This window comes from Canis lupus, chromosome 13 (genome assembly GCF_003254725.2).
Source record: "Canis lupus dingo isolate Sandy chromosome 13, ASM325472v2, whole genome shotgun sequence".
NCBI classification, from domain to species: Eukaryota; Metazoa; Chordata; class Mammalia; order Carnivora; family Canidae; genus Canis; species Canis lupus.
In genome coordinates, this window is record NC_064255.1 from 26,620,753 (window position 1) to 26,636,744 (window position 15,992).

Genomic DNA, 15,992 nt, shown 5'->3' on the forward strand with positions numbered 1-15,992 from the left:
GGTAGATAGGTCGTGTTAGCATTGGCTCCTCCAAGCATCCAACTATCTAGATTGGGGTGGGGGTGGGAATTCGAGGCTGGGAAGGTGAAGAGAAATGGCACCTGCCAGCACTTTTATTCCCAGAGAAATCTCCTGAAGATCCCTGCCCCAACAGCACATGTTCTGTGATTAGTAAATAAATCTCCTTCCTGTATACCACAGGCACTTTTCAAACTGCTGCTTCTGTGCTTTGTCTTAGGGTGAGTTATTTATTATGCTGTCTCTTTAAGGATGGAGACTCAGTTTCCAATCCCCCTCACGCTCTCCCAGAGTTAAGCCCTGCTGATTTAAAAAAGCTCCTGACATTAAACCCTACTGGTTTTCAAAGCCAGATGTTAGGGAGAGTCATCTTCTTAGTGTAGGTCCCCAGTGCCAGGAGTGCCTGGTGTGGGGTCTAATCCTCTTCATGAGTGTGGTGTCTCTCCTGCTTGTGGTTAATCTCATCAGGGGTTTGGTTCCTAACCACTTCTCTGCCCCTCCTACCCTTTCCGATGTGGCCACCTCTCTACTATTAACCATGGAAGGACCATTCTGGCAGTCTTCACATCATTTTTAGAGGTAGTTCCACATATGTAGTGGTTATCTCAGTCCATGGGATGGGGTGAGCTCAGGATCCTCCTACTCCACCATCTTCCATGAACTTATTGGTTGATATATCTTAGTACGGGTGATGAGATAAAAGTATAACAACAACAACAAAGACCTGTTGGAACTTCTCATTTATTAACGAAGGTGGGTAACTCCTAAATTGGATAGGAGTTCTCAAATATTAGAGGAATATACTCTCACATTTTTTGTGCTACTCACATGTGATACCCATAAAGATGACATACTTTTTACTTTAGTCTTTTATTACTTTTATTACTTTCATAAGTCCATACAGCCAACAAAACAATAAACCAAGGCTTGATTTGTAACATTTGCTGATTTCCATTGTGTAAATACTCCTGCCTGGTAGATCTCAAGCCATCGACATGACCTCACTAGACAGGAAGCAGAGAAATAATGGCAGCAGCACAGCATCTCTACCATATAGATAAGTCCCAATAAAGTTAAATAATTGGTAAATTTTGAATATTATTTTTTAATGTTCACTTCAATATTTAACGTAAATTCAAAGTTTACCTAGCATGTCAATGATGGCTGTGTATAAAACCAGTTCACAAAATTTCTAAAACTAAAACTTTCAGTTCTCACAGTCCACACCAGCACACTCTCACTTACATAGACTCGGACTCAAACTGCTAATTTTACAAAGGAGGAACTGAGGCCCTGAGCAGAAATTGAAATGGTCCAAAATTCAGTAATTTGACTGCTTTGGGTTTAGGCAGCAGAACCATAGATTTGATTCTTGTTGTTGCTACCTACTGTCTGAGCATTCCTACCAAGGTTATTTGACTCTCTGAGCCTCAGCTCTGCCTTTTGTGTTTTATAGAAATAATAATTCCTAAATGATAAAGTTAGAATAAAAGATATCTGAAGGCCTATATTGAGCACAGTAGCTGATACTCAGAAACTCCCCCATAAATCATAGTCATTATGGCTCACATGAACCTTCTAATAAAGACAACACTAATCTCAATTCCACATGACAACATTCTATATCTCTGTAGACATTCTAACATTCCACTAAATATAATCATTACTTCACTGTATGACTCACGTGCTTTCAAAAACTCAATAATCTACTTAGCACTTGGAGCTGGTAACACAATAGTAACATAACTATGTTTTGTTTTGTTTGTTTTGTTTAGAGTCATCCTCCTCTTTGACCATCTATACTTCAAAGTGTCCTGAACTAGGGCTTGTGTCTTGGTTTTCTTTTTTTTGCTGAACTGTCCATGACTAAGGAGTTAGATTCCAGTCTGAGTGTTATATTTCAGGAATGGCATTGGCAAACCAAACGTGTTGAGGGGAGGCTTTTGTGATTAGGGATCTGGAAGCTGTTATAGCTTCAGAGAGTTGAGGGCAGTGGGCTTATGTGTCCTGGAGAAGACAAGACTATCATATAAAACACAGTTTATTTGATCTCAGGATTTTAAGTTCAAGTTCCATATTGGGTATAGAGATTACTTAAAAATAAAATCAATGAATGCGTGTCAGTATGCTTTTTTCTTCACATTTAAAAAATCTTCTTTCTGGCTTACAACTGGGGTATGATGGCTGGAGTTCCAGCAGCAGCTGTCTAGGAGTAGGAAGTGACTTTGGGAATGGAAGCAATGAGGTAGATCTGAATGATAGAAGGAATCTAGATTCCTGCTTACAGAATAGCACCAACCTTCATGGGAACATTTGCCTTCAGAGTCCCTTTCACATGAGAGAGAAATACACTAGCCATAACCTGCAGTCCCTGTGACAATTTCAGACATGTTCAAAGTCAAGGAGATGACTATACATTCATCCTGATCATTGAATCCTGGGGCACTAAGCCAAAACCACTACTATCTCTATTGGGCAGAGAGCTCCCCAGTGACATTTCAGTTTATTAATAATAATTAATAGTAGGGAAGTGGACAGCTCAGCCCATGAATAATAAATTAAAGTTTCTCCTCAAGTATCTATGCTAAAAGTAAGAGAATGAAAAACTGCTGACTCCATGCCTTTGATTAGGAATTTCCTGAATCAGAGATTTTTACCATTTGGCCACCTCTTTTATAAACAAACATTTATGTACCATTTACTATGTGTAAAGTGCTGTTCTAGGTACTTTAAGTATACTGATGCATAGAATGGGCATAACAACACTTTAAGTTTAGTACAATTAGACACCTTTTTCAAGTCATGACCCTGAGGCAGAGATGAAAATGCCAGTAAATTGGATAATCTAGCTCTAGAGTCTGTATTCTTACCTGTACTGTTGTCAACTAAGAGAAGGGAACCTCGTCACAAAGTTGGCTTAGAAGCCCCGTCTCCTGATGGATTCCTGTTGCATTTTTCCCTTGGAAATTTGTTTCCATTTCATTTAACTTGGATTTGAAAAATATCCTGGTATGGCTGCTACATTTCTCAGACAACCTTGTGGAAACCAACTGGTTTGCATAGGTTCCTGTCATTAATTCAGGAGCACATTCAATATTAATTGAAAGAAAGAATAACAAGAAAGAATAACAGCAGTGTCACTAATCAACCAAGATCACCAGAATGCAGTTTAGTCTCCTCCGCAGGAGCTTTTAGTGTCATTACATCTATGTAAACAGATGTGAACATAAAGAGTTCCCATACTTCTGCAGAAAAGGTACTTTAACACCTTAGGCTGTAAATGTTTTGTTTTGTTTTGTTTTGTTTTTATAGTTGAGCAGCCTCAGAACCAGTACCTCAGTAACAGTATTTGAGCCTAAGTCCCAAATCCCCTGGATTCCTTACATGATTGCATACTACTTCTCCAGCACTACCATCGAAAGCAAAATCATACTATGGAAACAGTCCCATCCCCGTTTCTTTATGCCTCCTTATGTTTTTGCATTTTCATAATGAAGAAAAATGGGATGTAAGCCTTTTGAATCTACAACTCAGGAAATTTAAAAGGCAAACCACAGAACAGATGGTTGGCTACAAGTTGGAGGTTAGGGAACAGAAGAAAGGGATGAAGGCAGTCAAAAGGGACAAACTTCTGGTTGTAAGATTAATAAGACCAGGAGATGTAATATCCAGCATGGTAACTATACTTAATAATGCTGCATTGTATATTTGAAAGTTGCTTACAGAGTAGATCTTAAAAGTTCTTACCACAAGATGGGGGCACCTGGGTGGCTCAGTTAGTTAAGTTTCTCTTGATTTTGGCTCAGGTTGTGATCCTCAGAGGTGGGGGCAGGGGGGCGGGGGGGCAGTGGTTCTGTGCTGAGCATGGAGCCTGCTTAAGATTCTCTCTCTCCCTCTGCCCCCCTCCCCCTACCTTGCCCTGCCTCCACACTTGTGCATGTGCTCTCTCTCTCTCTTTCTCTTGAGGGGAGGAAGATTCTTATCACAAGAAAAAAAATTGTAACTATGCAAGAAAATGGATAGTAACTAAATTTGGTCTGGTAATCATTTCACAATCTATACATAAGTCATTTATGTTGTATACTTAATACACAGTTACAGTTAACTATCCCTCAATAAAATTGGGGTAGGGGTGATAAATCACGAATCATGGCAGCCCTTTCTCATTACAGTGTCCTTCTGCCCTTCTAGAAGCATCATTCCTTCTCAGCACATCTGCCAGGGGGTGTTCTTCTGGGTCACAATGAACATTTCAATTGTTCTCACCTACTGTAAAATCTCACTACAGGTATTAAAACTGAGGCCCACAGAGGAAAATGACTTTACCAAGTTCAGTTGATCCTCAAATCCAGGTTTGGGAGCCCATTTCAACGTTCTCCTCACTGTATCATGCTGCCTTTATAGAAACAAAATCTCATTTCCCACAAGTATCTATTTTTGTCTATTTTCCTAAGCCATGGAGTCATAGCACTCAAATTCATTTAAAAACTATGGAAGAAAAGTGTAAATTTAACTTAGTCTATTTTTAAGGCATTAAGAGATTACAAATTATCTTAGAATAAACTGGAACGTATTCCAACCTTATTTAGCACAAGAGGGAACACAGGCTACGGCTGAGCCCCTCATCTCCCTGCTCTCCTAACACTGAGGGATGAGTTGGTACTTGACAAATGGCTGCCTGGTAGAAAGCATCTCCCCCCACCCTCCATTATTATCCAAATCCCTCACAAGAGGAATATACCCTCAAGAATGGGGCCTGGTAAAAAGTGCTTAGAGTCTGGGCTGAAGCAATGCCCTTCTGATTCCATTTATCAGTGGTGGTGGTAGTGGCATCTTTTGAAGTGGCTTCCTTCAGCCTTGGCAGGAGCTCAGAACCACCAGCGTAGGAAGACCTACCACCCACAGCCTCCATGAGGCTCCTCAAGGAGGGGGCACCCCACAGCTGGGGCTAGGCCTTGCTGAGAGTAGGCTGTGCCAGGGAAGAAGAGAAGGAGAACCTGCTGACTCATGCCTTTGGCTACTTCTAAATTATTAGGAATTTCCTGCACCAGGGATTACATGCATAATTTATCCTTCTAGGATAAGAGAAGTCATGAGCTTTTTTCTAAGTAAGAGGGAAGAAAGAATTTACTTTCTTTGAATGTTTTAGAGATGTTTTATCTCCTACCTGTATATATTCCATTAGCCCCTAGAGATCCACTTTCACCCTTCCCTATGCTGCCATGTTCCCTAGGAGGCTGGTCTCCTATAAACTATATCAACGGACTCCCTTGCCATCAAGCTGCCAGGTGGCTTTGGCTGGTTGGAGGCACTAGTAAGAGACATAAAGGGCTAGAAAGGAGTAAGACCAAGCTATGTATTACTGTAGTCTTCTTTCTCTGCCAGGTCCCCTTGGGTTGGTTGAGTCCGTTTTTAGTGGTCAAGCCCTGCCAAGCCACTCTCTCCATAGAGTTACCTTCTCCTGTCATTTGCTGAAGTCTTAGAAGAGGTGCCTGTCCAGTGCCACTCTGACAATCTTTCTAAGCCAGGCCTTGGACTTCAAATGTTAAGTGATACACAGATGAAGAAAGAGAACTGATGATGCCTGTGTTGGAGCCTTGAACAACAAAGGTCAGTGGCTCCTAGTAAATTCCTGAAGCTATACTAGTACTATCCTTTTTCAGGTCTTGATTCTTCTTTGCATCCTTAAATGCTATGATCACCCACATTCAACTGAGGAAGAAGTAACTTGTTTGAGGTAACACAATTATAAAGCAGAAAATTTGAGATTGAAATTCAGATTTGTTCCCAAAACACCGGGATCCCTGGGTGGCGCAGAGGTTTAGTGCCTGCCTTTGGCCCAGGGCGCGATCCTGGAGACCCGGGATCGAATCCCACGTCGGGCTCCCGGTGCATGGAGCCTGCTTCTCCCTCTGCTTATGTCTCTGCCCCCCTCTCTCTCTCTCTCTCTCTCTCTGTGTGTGTGTGTGTGTGTGATTATCATAAATAAATAAAAACTAAAAAACAAAAAAAAAACACCACCATACTGCTTAGGAGTCTATTACCTGTACAAAGAGACTTGGACTCAATCTGTTGTTAAAAGCTGAGTAGGTTCACTGGAGATGTCTACCTGGTGCCTGGAAATAGGGGAAAATACAAAATAAAGAGCAATTTAGAAAATCACTACAACCAATAGAATTCTTTTTTTGTACAGAAGAGAAACTGATCATCTTTGTATAAAACTGTGGTCATTTGCAAAAGACTTTTCATTCTCATGTCTAATTCTCTTCTCACATTTTTCGCTGTTCTGAGAGTAACTAGAGAAGGAAGCAGATACTTATACCTTATTAACAATGGGATTTTGTAGTATATGGTATCTGCTACAGAATGAATATTTGTGTCTCCCCCCTCCCAGTTCCATTTTGAAAACCTAATGACCTAGGTGATGGTATGAGGAGGTGGGGCCTTAGAGAGCTGATTAGGTCATGAGGATAGTGCTCTCATGAATGGTACTTGTGCCTTTTTTAAGAGACTCTGGAGAGCTTCTTGCCCCTTCTTCCACATGAGGACCCAACGAGAGGGGACTTTCTATGAACCAGAAGGCAGGTCCTCACCAGACACTGAATCTACTGGCACTGGGATCTTGGCATCCCTAGCCTCCAGTACTTTGAGAAATTTCTATTCTTTAAAACTATTTTTGTCCCATTTGTCAGATGAGGAAATAAAAGGCAACACGGGCCAAGTCATAATTGAAAAAGGCAGACCCAAGAACTAGAATTCGGTTCATGTGCTCTTTTTGGCTGCACTAATATTCCTCAACAAAAATGCTATTGGCATCCTTGAGACAATCCAAAACTACAGGCACTGGTTGAAAATCTCAAAAGAACATGAACCTATTACTGTATATTTGTATTCAACTTTTCCTCTTGAATTCCTATACTCAGTCTTTTGGTCCTAAACATGGTAGAAAACATCTTTGTTGCATTTTTTAGAATTAATCTATTTTAAATTGACATATTTTGCATGTAATATATTTTTCAGGTATATAAACTAATGACTCCATATTTTTATACACTGCAAAAGATCCCCATATCTGGTTAACATTTGTCACCTTATATGGTAAAAAAAATTTTACAAAATTTATTCTTGTGATGAAAACTTAAGATTTACTCTTAGCAACTTGCACATATACAATACAGTAGTAGCCAACTTGCTATCTGTTATATCTTCACTTTGTTGCTGTGTCTAAGAAGTGACAGATGCCAGTAGAGGTGTGGGATCCTATATGAGGAAATCCCAGTATCTGACATTGCAGAGCCTTCTACCTGCCACCTCTGAGACACCAGTCAGTGAGGAGTCACAGTGTAGGAGACCCAAGAGATACCTGGGAAAGAATGCATATTAGTGCCACATAATGTAAAAGCTCAGTTATTAAATGTTTATTGAGTGTATAATGATGCCCGGCACACAGTGAATACAGTGGTAAATAAAACTGAAAATTTCTGGCTTTCCTTGAGGGAAGAAAAGGTAAATTTAAGTGGAAAAAAGAATTTAAAAGCTATTCAGGATAACTACTATAGTTATAAAATAATAAAAATGATACTATGGGCAGCCCGGGTGGCTCAGTGGTTTAGCGCCACCTTCAGCCCAGGGCGTGATCCGGGAGACCTAGGATCAAGTCCCATGTTGGGCTCCCTACATGGAGCCTGCTTGTCTCTCTGCCTGTGTCTCTCATGAATAAATAAATAAAATCTTTTTTTTTTTAAATGGTACTATGGATTTAAAAAATTAACTGGTGGATTTTTAACATGGTTCTGGGACAACTGGGTATCCTTATACAAAAGAATAGAGCTGGAACTGCTTCACACCACACACAAAAATTGACTTACGTGGATAATAGAAGAAAACCCTTATGACCTTGGGTTAGGCAATGGTATCTTCTACATGACACCAAAAGCACCAGCAATGGGACAGAAATAATTAGGCTCTATCAAAAGAAAAGAAAACTGTTGCAAAGTAGACATCAAGAAAGTAAAACTACAAATCAGAACAGGAAAAAAATTTTTGCAAATCATGTATCTGCTAAAGCACTTGTATCCGAAGTATATAAGAATGCTTACATTTAGGTCACTTTTTTACTATTTAAATTTGCATTTTCTTTCCTTAGAGCCATTTTTTAAATGGGCAAAATGCTAAAGAATCCCCTTTAAGTGTAATAAAAAGGCCAAAGATGTGAAAATTATGAAAGAAAAATTTCACTGGTAAAAGCAATCATAAAGTAAAGATAGTCGGTTAATTATTTACAGGCCTACCTCAAGAAATGAGAAAAATCTAAAAAAATCTAACCATACTCCTAAAGAAACTAGAAAAAGAACAAAATCCACAGTTAATGGAAGGAAATAAAGATCAGAGTGGAAATAGAGAATTAAAAAATAGAACAGATAAAGGAAACCAAGAGCTAGGTCTTTGAAAAGACAAAGTTGATAAATCTTTACCCAGATTTATCAAAAGAAGAGAAGAATCAGTCAGAAATGAAAGAGAAGTAACAAGCAATACAGAAATTAAAATAATTATAAAATAATATCTAAGTTGGGATATAATTTTTTGAACTATAATGGGATCTTATAACTACCCTATAAATTGGACAACCTAGAAGAAATGGATAAATTCCTGGAAACATACAATTGTCTGAAACTGAATCAGGAATAAATAGAAAACCTGAACAGACCAATTACTAGTAAGGAAATTGAACCAGTAACCAAAATACTCCCATCAAACAAAATTACAGCACTGGATGGATTCATAGGTACATTTTACTTTTTAAAAATATTTATTTGAAAGAAAGCAAGTGCACAGAGCGGCATGGGTAAAGGGGGGAGAAAGAGTCTTAAGCAGACTCCACACTGAGCGTGGAGATCAACTCAAGGCTCTATCAATCTCAGGACCCTGACGTGAGCTGAAACCGGAGCCAGACACACTCAACTGACTGTACCACCCAGGTACCCCTCACAGGTGCATTTTAACAAATGTTTTTAAAAGAGTTAATACCTATTCTCAACTATTTCAAAAATAGAAGAGGAAAGAAAGCTTCCAAATTCATTCTGCAATACCAGCAATATCCAGATAGCAAAACCAAAGACACTACATTAAAAAAATAAAAAAGAAGAAGAAATCTATCGGCCACTATCCTGATAAGCATAGATGTAAAAATCCTCAATATATTAAAAGGATCATTCACCACAATGAAGTGGGAGTTATTCCAGGGATACATGGGGGGTTCAATAGTCACAATCAATGTGACAAATTAACAAAAGGAAGGATAAACACCATATGATCATCTCAATAGATCCAGAAAAAATATTTGACAGAATAAAAACTATCAACACAATGGCTTTAGAGGGAATACCTCTCAACATAAGAAAGGCCATATATAAAACACCCACAGCTAACATCATAATGATGAAAAAATGAAAACTTTTCCTCTAAGATCAGGAAAAGAAAAGTATGTCCTCTTGCCATTTTTATGCAACATAGTACTGGAAAGCCTAACCACAGCAATCAGCAATTCTACAGGAAAAAGAAAAGGCATCCAAATTGATAATTAAAACAGTCACTATTTGCAGAGGACCTGATGCTATATATAGAAAACCCTAAAGATTCCACTAAACTACTAGAACTAAGAAATGAATCCAGTAAAGGCTAAGGACACAGACTTAATATAAAGAAATCTATTGAATTTTAATACACTAATAACTACCAGAAAGAGAAATTTAAACATTCTCATTTATAATTGAAACAAAAAGAATAAAATACCTAGGAATAAATTTAATCAAGGAGCAAAAGGTGTATATTCTGTAATGAAATTGAAGGTGAAACAAATAGAAAAGTATACTATGTTCATGGAATGGAAGAAATAATATTAAAAATGTCCATCATACCCAAAGCAATCTGTTTTTAATGAAATCCCTATCAAGATACCAATAGCATTTTTTTTTTCAGAATAGAATAATCCTAAAATTCACTTGAAACCACAAAAGATCTCAAATAGCCAAAGCAATTCTGGGAAAAAACAAAGCTGGAAGTATCACAACCCCAGATTTCATAATATACTATAAAATTATAGTAACCAAAACAGTATGTTACTGGCACAAGAACATATAGATTAATAGAACAGAATGGAGAGACCTGAAATAAACCCATGGTTTTATGGTCAATCTTTGACAAAGGAGGCAAGAATATATGGTGGGGAAAAGAGTCTTTTCAATAAATGGCATTGAGAAAACTGGACCACTTTCTTATAACATGCACAAAAATAAAGTAAAAATGGATTAAAGACCCAGCTATGAAATCTAAAACCATAAAAACCCTAAAGAAAACATAGGCAGTAATCTCTTAGAAACTGGCTTTAGCAATATACTTATGGATAAGTCCCCTTAGGCAAGAAAGAGAAAAGCAAAAATAAACTATTGGGACTACACCAAAATAAAAAGCTTTTGCAAAGGAATCCATCAACAAAACAGGGAGAATGGGAGAAGATATTTTCAAATGATGTATCTGATAGGGGCTAATATCCACAATAAAAGAATTTATACAATACAACAGAAAAAAAATGACTTAAAAAATAGGTAGAGAACCTAATTAGACATTTTTTCCAAAGAAGATCTGCAGATGGCCAACAGACACATGAAAAGGTGCTCACCATCACTAATCACGAGGAAAATGCAAGTCAAAACTACAATGAGATCTTACTCTAGTCAGAGTGGTTACTATCAAAAAGACAAGAATTAACAAGTATTATAAAAGATTTGGAAGAAGGGGAACCCTTGTACACTGTTCATAGGAATATAAATTGTTACCCTGAGGAAAACAGTATGGAGATTCCTCAAAAAATTAAAAATAGAACTATTTTACTATGATTCCAAAATTCCACTACTGGGTAGTTACTCAAAGAAAATGAAGACACTAATTCAAAATGACATATGCACCCCCATGTTTATTGGAACATTATTTGCAATAGATATTTATAAGATAAGGAAGCAACCCAACTGTCTATTGATAAATTAATAAATAGGATATGGAATATCTGGAATATTACTCAGCCATAAAAGGAATGAAAGTTTATTTGCAACAACATGGAGGGACCTATGGTATAAGTGAAAAAAGTCAGAGAATGATAAATACCATATGATTTCACTCCTATGTAGAATCTCAGAACAAAAGTAATCAAAACAGAAATAGACTCTTAAATACATAAACTGATTTCCAGAGATGAGGAAGGTGGAGGATGGGCAAAATAAGTGACAGGAATTAGGAAGTGCAAACTTCCAGTTATAAAGTGAGTCATGGAGATAAGAAGTACAGTCAATAATATTGTAATAATGTATGGTGGCTATAATAAGAGATGGTGGCTACACTTATTATGGTGGGTATTGAGTAATGCATAGAATTGTTGAATCAATATACATCTGAAAATAACATAAGGTGTATGTCAACTCTACTTCAATAATAAATATAGAAAAAATGTTTCTTTTGAAAGGAATATGAGATGAGTGACTACTCCTAAAGTGCAAAGCCTTTCATGCACTGCTTTTGTACTGTTAGTAAAAGACCAACATAGTAGAAAAAGCAGAATTTTTAAAAGTGGGGGGAAAAGGGCAAAGAATTTGAATAGACATTTCTCCAGAGCAGATATACAAATGACCAGTAAGCACATGAAGAGGGCCAACATTATTCATTAGGAAAATGCAAATCAAAAGCACAATTGAATACTATTTTACACTCACTAAAATGGCTTAAAAACAAACAGAAAACAGCAAGTGTTGACAAGGAGATAGGACAAATGGAACCTTTGAACTTGTTGGTGGAAATTAAAAATTGGGCAGCTGCTGTGGAAAGCAGTCTGGCAGGTCCTCACAAAGTTAAACATAGAGTTGCCATATAATCCAGCAATTCTACTCCAAGGCAAACACCCCCAAATGAAAACATGGTCTGCATAAAAACTTGTAAATGAAAGTTGCATTATTCATAATAGCCAAATGGTAGAAACTGAAATGGTAGATGAATTGGTGAACAGATTATATCTACACAGTAGAATGGATATAACATTGTGACACCTGCCACAACTTGGGTGAAAAATGAAAGAAACTATTTACACAAGGCCACATGTTATATGAGCCATTTATATGGCATGTCCAGAAAAGGCAACTCAGTAGAGGCAGGAAGTAGATTAGTGGTTACCAGATTTTGAGGAAAAGGGGAAATAGGAATGATTCCTAATAGTTGTGGGGCTTCTTATGGCAGTGATGAAAATGTTCAAAAGTTAGGTAACAATTGTTGCACAACTCTGTGAATACACCAAAAAGCACTGAAATATATCCTTTAAAAAGTTAAAGTTTATGGAAGATGAAATAAATATATTTCAATAAATTTGTTATAAATAAAGTAACTGGCAGGGGCACAGAATTACTCAGTCCCCACCCCTGCTCCTAAATAATAAGTGATGGATGTGAGTTTATATTTTAAGTGTGCATGTTTGTATGTGCATATGTTTTTTGAAAACCTGAAGCAAAAGTCCTGGAATATACAGTGTAATGTTGGAGGAGGAGCTCCAGAGCCTGACAGCTTAGGTTCATAATAGATGCTATGACTTCCCAACTACAGAATCTCAGACAACTTCGTTAACCTCTCCTAGTTCCAGGTTTCTTCCTAGCAAATAGGGAAAAACAGTACTTCTTTGTGTATGTGCATACGTGTGTATGTGTGTGTATGTATATTAAAACAATGTTTACAGTGGTTCAGTATGTTAACTGTCATTATTATTGTGATTATTATTACTCTCCCAACAGAACTGGATTTAACCTGAACATTATGGAAAGGTGACCAAGGCTTCTCTCCCTTCCTATTGACATTTGATAAATTTCTGTCTGCTGCTGATGTTTCTCTCACTGTTCCAATTTCTAGAATTAGTTGCCATCCCAACCCCACCCCTGAGTTTCCAGGGATTGCTTTGCTTTAGGGATGAAACTGCACAGAAGGAATAAGTATGGGGACCACTGGAGTCCCACTTGTGTCCCCCAATTTCTCCAACCTTCTGTCCCCAAAGCTGAGTCTTAGCAGCAGTATTCCTGGAATCTGCTTTATCCCCTATGTAATTTCCCAGCAGGCTTCTAAAAATATCTCTTTAGATTGAACCATCACCTGCTTTGGGGTAGTTCGAGACTTACCAAACAGTTCCATCTCACTCTGGGAGAAGCAAAGCCAAGGTGATGAAGAGGAAAACACAGTGGGGTAGAAGCAGGCTGGATAATCCTTAAAGCTCTGGAAGAAAATGAACATGGCTGGTAAAGGAAAGTGAGTGCGTACATGTGTCCCAGGAATAATCACATCACCCACCACCACCATGTTGTGCCTAGGCCCCTGAGTCAGAAACTTGTTCATTGAACACTTGCTCTGAGCCAGGCCCAGAATGAGTAAGTTCTAGAGAAACCTAAGTTAGCAACAGGGGCAAAGGGATAGATGTCTACATAAACAGAGTCTATTATCTGAGACATGGGGAAGGGTGGCAAAATAAGTGAAGGGGATTAAGGAATGCATGCATGTGTGAATACTAAACAGTATTTACAGTGGTTCAATTTATGTCAACTTATTTTGATGGTGAATATTCTCCCAACAGCACCAGACTTAACCTGAATACCATGAAGGGGGTGGATTACTAGAGGAAGCCACAGTAGTAGACCCCCACCGAGAATTGTATTCCTTTCTTGGCCTCCCATCTCTCTGATATTTTATATGAATAAACTAATTTATTAGATAGTTTGAACCCAGCTCAGTCTGTATCCAAAATTAGTCTCCCATCTTCTATTTATCTCTGTGGGGCTGCCCTGGAGGTATTCAAGGAGGGATAGAGGAACCCTAACAGAGATATTACTTTAAGGAGGAAGGAATGAGATTTACAAACTTTGAGGGTATAGCATCTTAATAAATTGTTGACAATAAGCAAAAACAGCCTGACAGGTTTCACAGGCAAGGCTCACCTTTAGATTGACAAACATTTTCTGAACACCCTCTCTAGGCCACATGCTGGAAATACTCTTTGTTGAATGGCCAGCCCCTGCAGGCCTTGTTCCCTGTCCTCAATGTACAGGTAGGGTAGTGAATCCTAGATCTACGGCCTTTGTTTGCCAGGCCAGTCCCCACAGAGCTGAGGGATGATCCTTGCCCCACCTGCTAGAAAATCTCTCTGCATTCATCATGAACATCTACAGAAAAACTCCAGATAGGAGGGGATTAGGGCATGTATGTTAGATATGGCAAAGCCACAAGAGGCTTTAAGTATTTGAAGATCCTTCAGAGAGCGAAATGTGATAAAGTGTCAGACTCAATTTTTAAAAAGAAAGAAAATGTAAGTGTGGCTTTAGAGAGCTTTTCTTCATTGAGAAAGTTTATGAGCAAGGATTTGACATGTAGGCATTGAAGCTGCTCTTCCCTGTACCTGTTTTATTCCCTCTGCTCTCTGTCGGCAGAACTGTTAGTGCAAAACTAGGAACTGACATTAGCCCTACCCTAACCTCAGTTAAAAAGAAATAATAGCTGAAAATGTCCCTAACGTAGAGAAGGAAATAGATCTACAGATCCAATAAGTCCAGAAAAGTTCAAACAAGATGAACCCAACAAGGTCCACATCAAGACATATAATAATTAAAATTTAAGATAAAGAATCTTGGGCATCCAGGATGGCTCAGCGGTTTAACGCTGCCTTCGGCCCAGGGCATGATCCTGGAGACCCAGGATCGAGTCCCATATCGGGCTCCCTGCATGGAGCCTGCTTCTCCCGTCTGCCTCTCTCTCTCTCTCTGTCTCATGAATAAATAAATAAAATCTTAAGAAAAAAATAAAAATAAATATTTTTAAAAAGATAAAGAATCTTAACATTAATAATGAGTTGCCTGCAAAGGAAACCCCATAATGCTATCAGTTGATTTTTCAGCACTAACTCTGCAGGCCAGATGGGAGTGGCATGATATATCCAAAAGGAAAAAACCTACACCCAAGAATACTCTATGTAGTAAGGTTAACATTCAGAATAGAAATGGTTTCCCAGAAAAATGTTAAAGGAGTTTACTACTACTAAACTGACCTTACAAGAAATGCTAAAATGACTTTTTCAAGTAGAAAAGGAAGGTCATAACTAGAAGAAAAATATGAAAGGGGGATACCTGGGTGGCTCAGTGGTTGAATGTCTACCTTTAGCATGATCCCAGGGTCCGGGGATTGAGTCCCACATTGAGCTCCCTTCAAGCAGTCTGCTTCTCCCTTTGCCTATGTCTCTGCCTCTCTCTCTGTGTCTCTCATGAATAAATAAATAAAATCTTTAAAAAACAAAAAGTGTAAAATATTACATCATATTATATATACATAGAGTGATACAGGAAAAACAGTGTTTGAACATAAGTGACCATCCACTTAATACAGATTTAGGATGTTATATATGAAACTCATGGTAACCGCAAACCAAAAACCTGTAAGAGAGACACAAAAAAATAAAAAATCTAAGTGTAACACTAAAGAAAGGTTATCAATCACAAAGGAAGAGAGCAAGAGACAAAGAACAGAGGCAGACTATTAAAAAACAACCCAGAGAACAATTAGTAAAATGGTAATAAGTACATACCTATCAATAATTACTTTAATGGACTGAATGCTCTAGTCAAAAAGACAGAGGGTGATTAAGTGGATTAAAAAAAAAGAGCCATCTATGTGCTGCCTACAAGAGACTCACTGCAGACCTAAAGACATGCAGAATGAAAGTGAAAGGATTGGAAAAACATGGCATGCAAATGGAAGTGGAAAATAAAAAAGCCAGGGTAGCAATACTTCTATCAGACAAAATGACTTTAAAACAAAGACTATAACAAAAGACCAAGAATGGCAACACATAATGATAAAGGGATCAATTCAATAAGAGGATATAACAATTGTAAATTCTATGCACCTAA

The 15,992-nt window shown here is 38.1% G+C and overlaps 1 long non-coding RNA gene across 21 annotated transcripts in view; it reads right to left on the minus strand.

Moving 5' to 3' along the window:
• LOC112662299 (uncharacterized) overlaps positions 1-15,992 on the minus strand; it is a 296,118-nt gene that overhangs the window by 11,908 nt on the left and 268,218 nt on the right. For 14 of the 21 annotated variants that reach the window (XR_007401567.1, XR_007401578.1, XR_007401575.1 and 11 more), the window contains 4 exons: positions 13,221-13,314; positions 7,887-7,984; positions 6,063-6,134; positions 2,889-3,085 (listed from right to left, as the gene is read on the minus strand). This is a non-coding gene — a long non-coding RNA (uncharacterized LOC112662299). Of the gene's footprint in view, positions 1-841; positions 1,023-2,888; positions 3,086-6,062; positions 6,135-7,886; positions 7,985-13,220; positions 13,315-15,992 lie in introns of those variants that run through there. The other 7 variants (XR_007401579.1, XR_003138384.3, XR_003138372.3 and 4 more) reach the window with 4 other exon arrangements.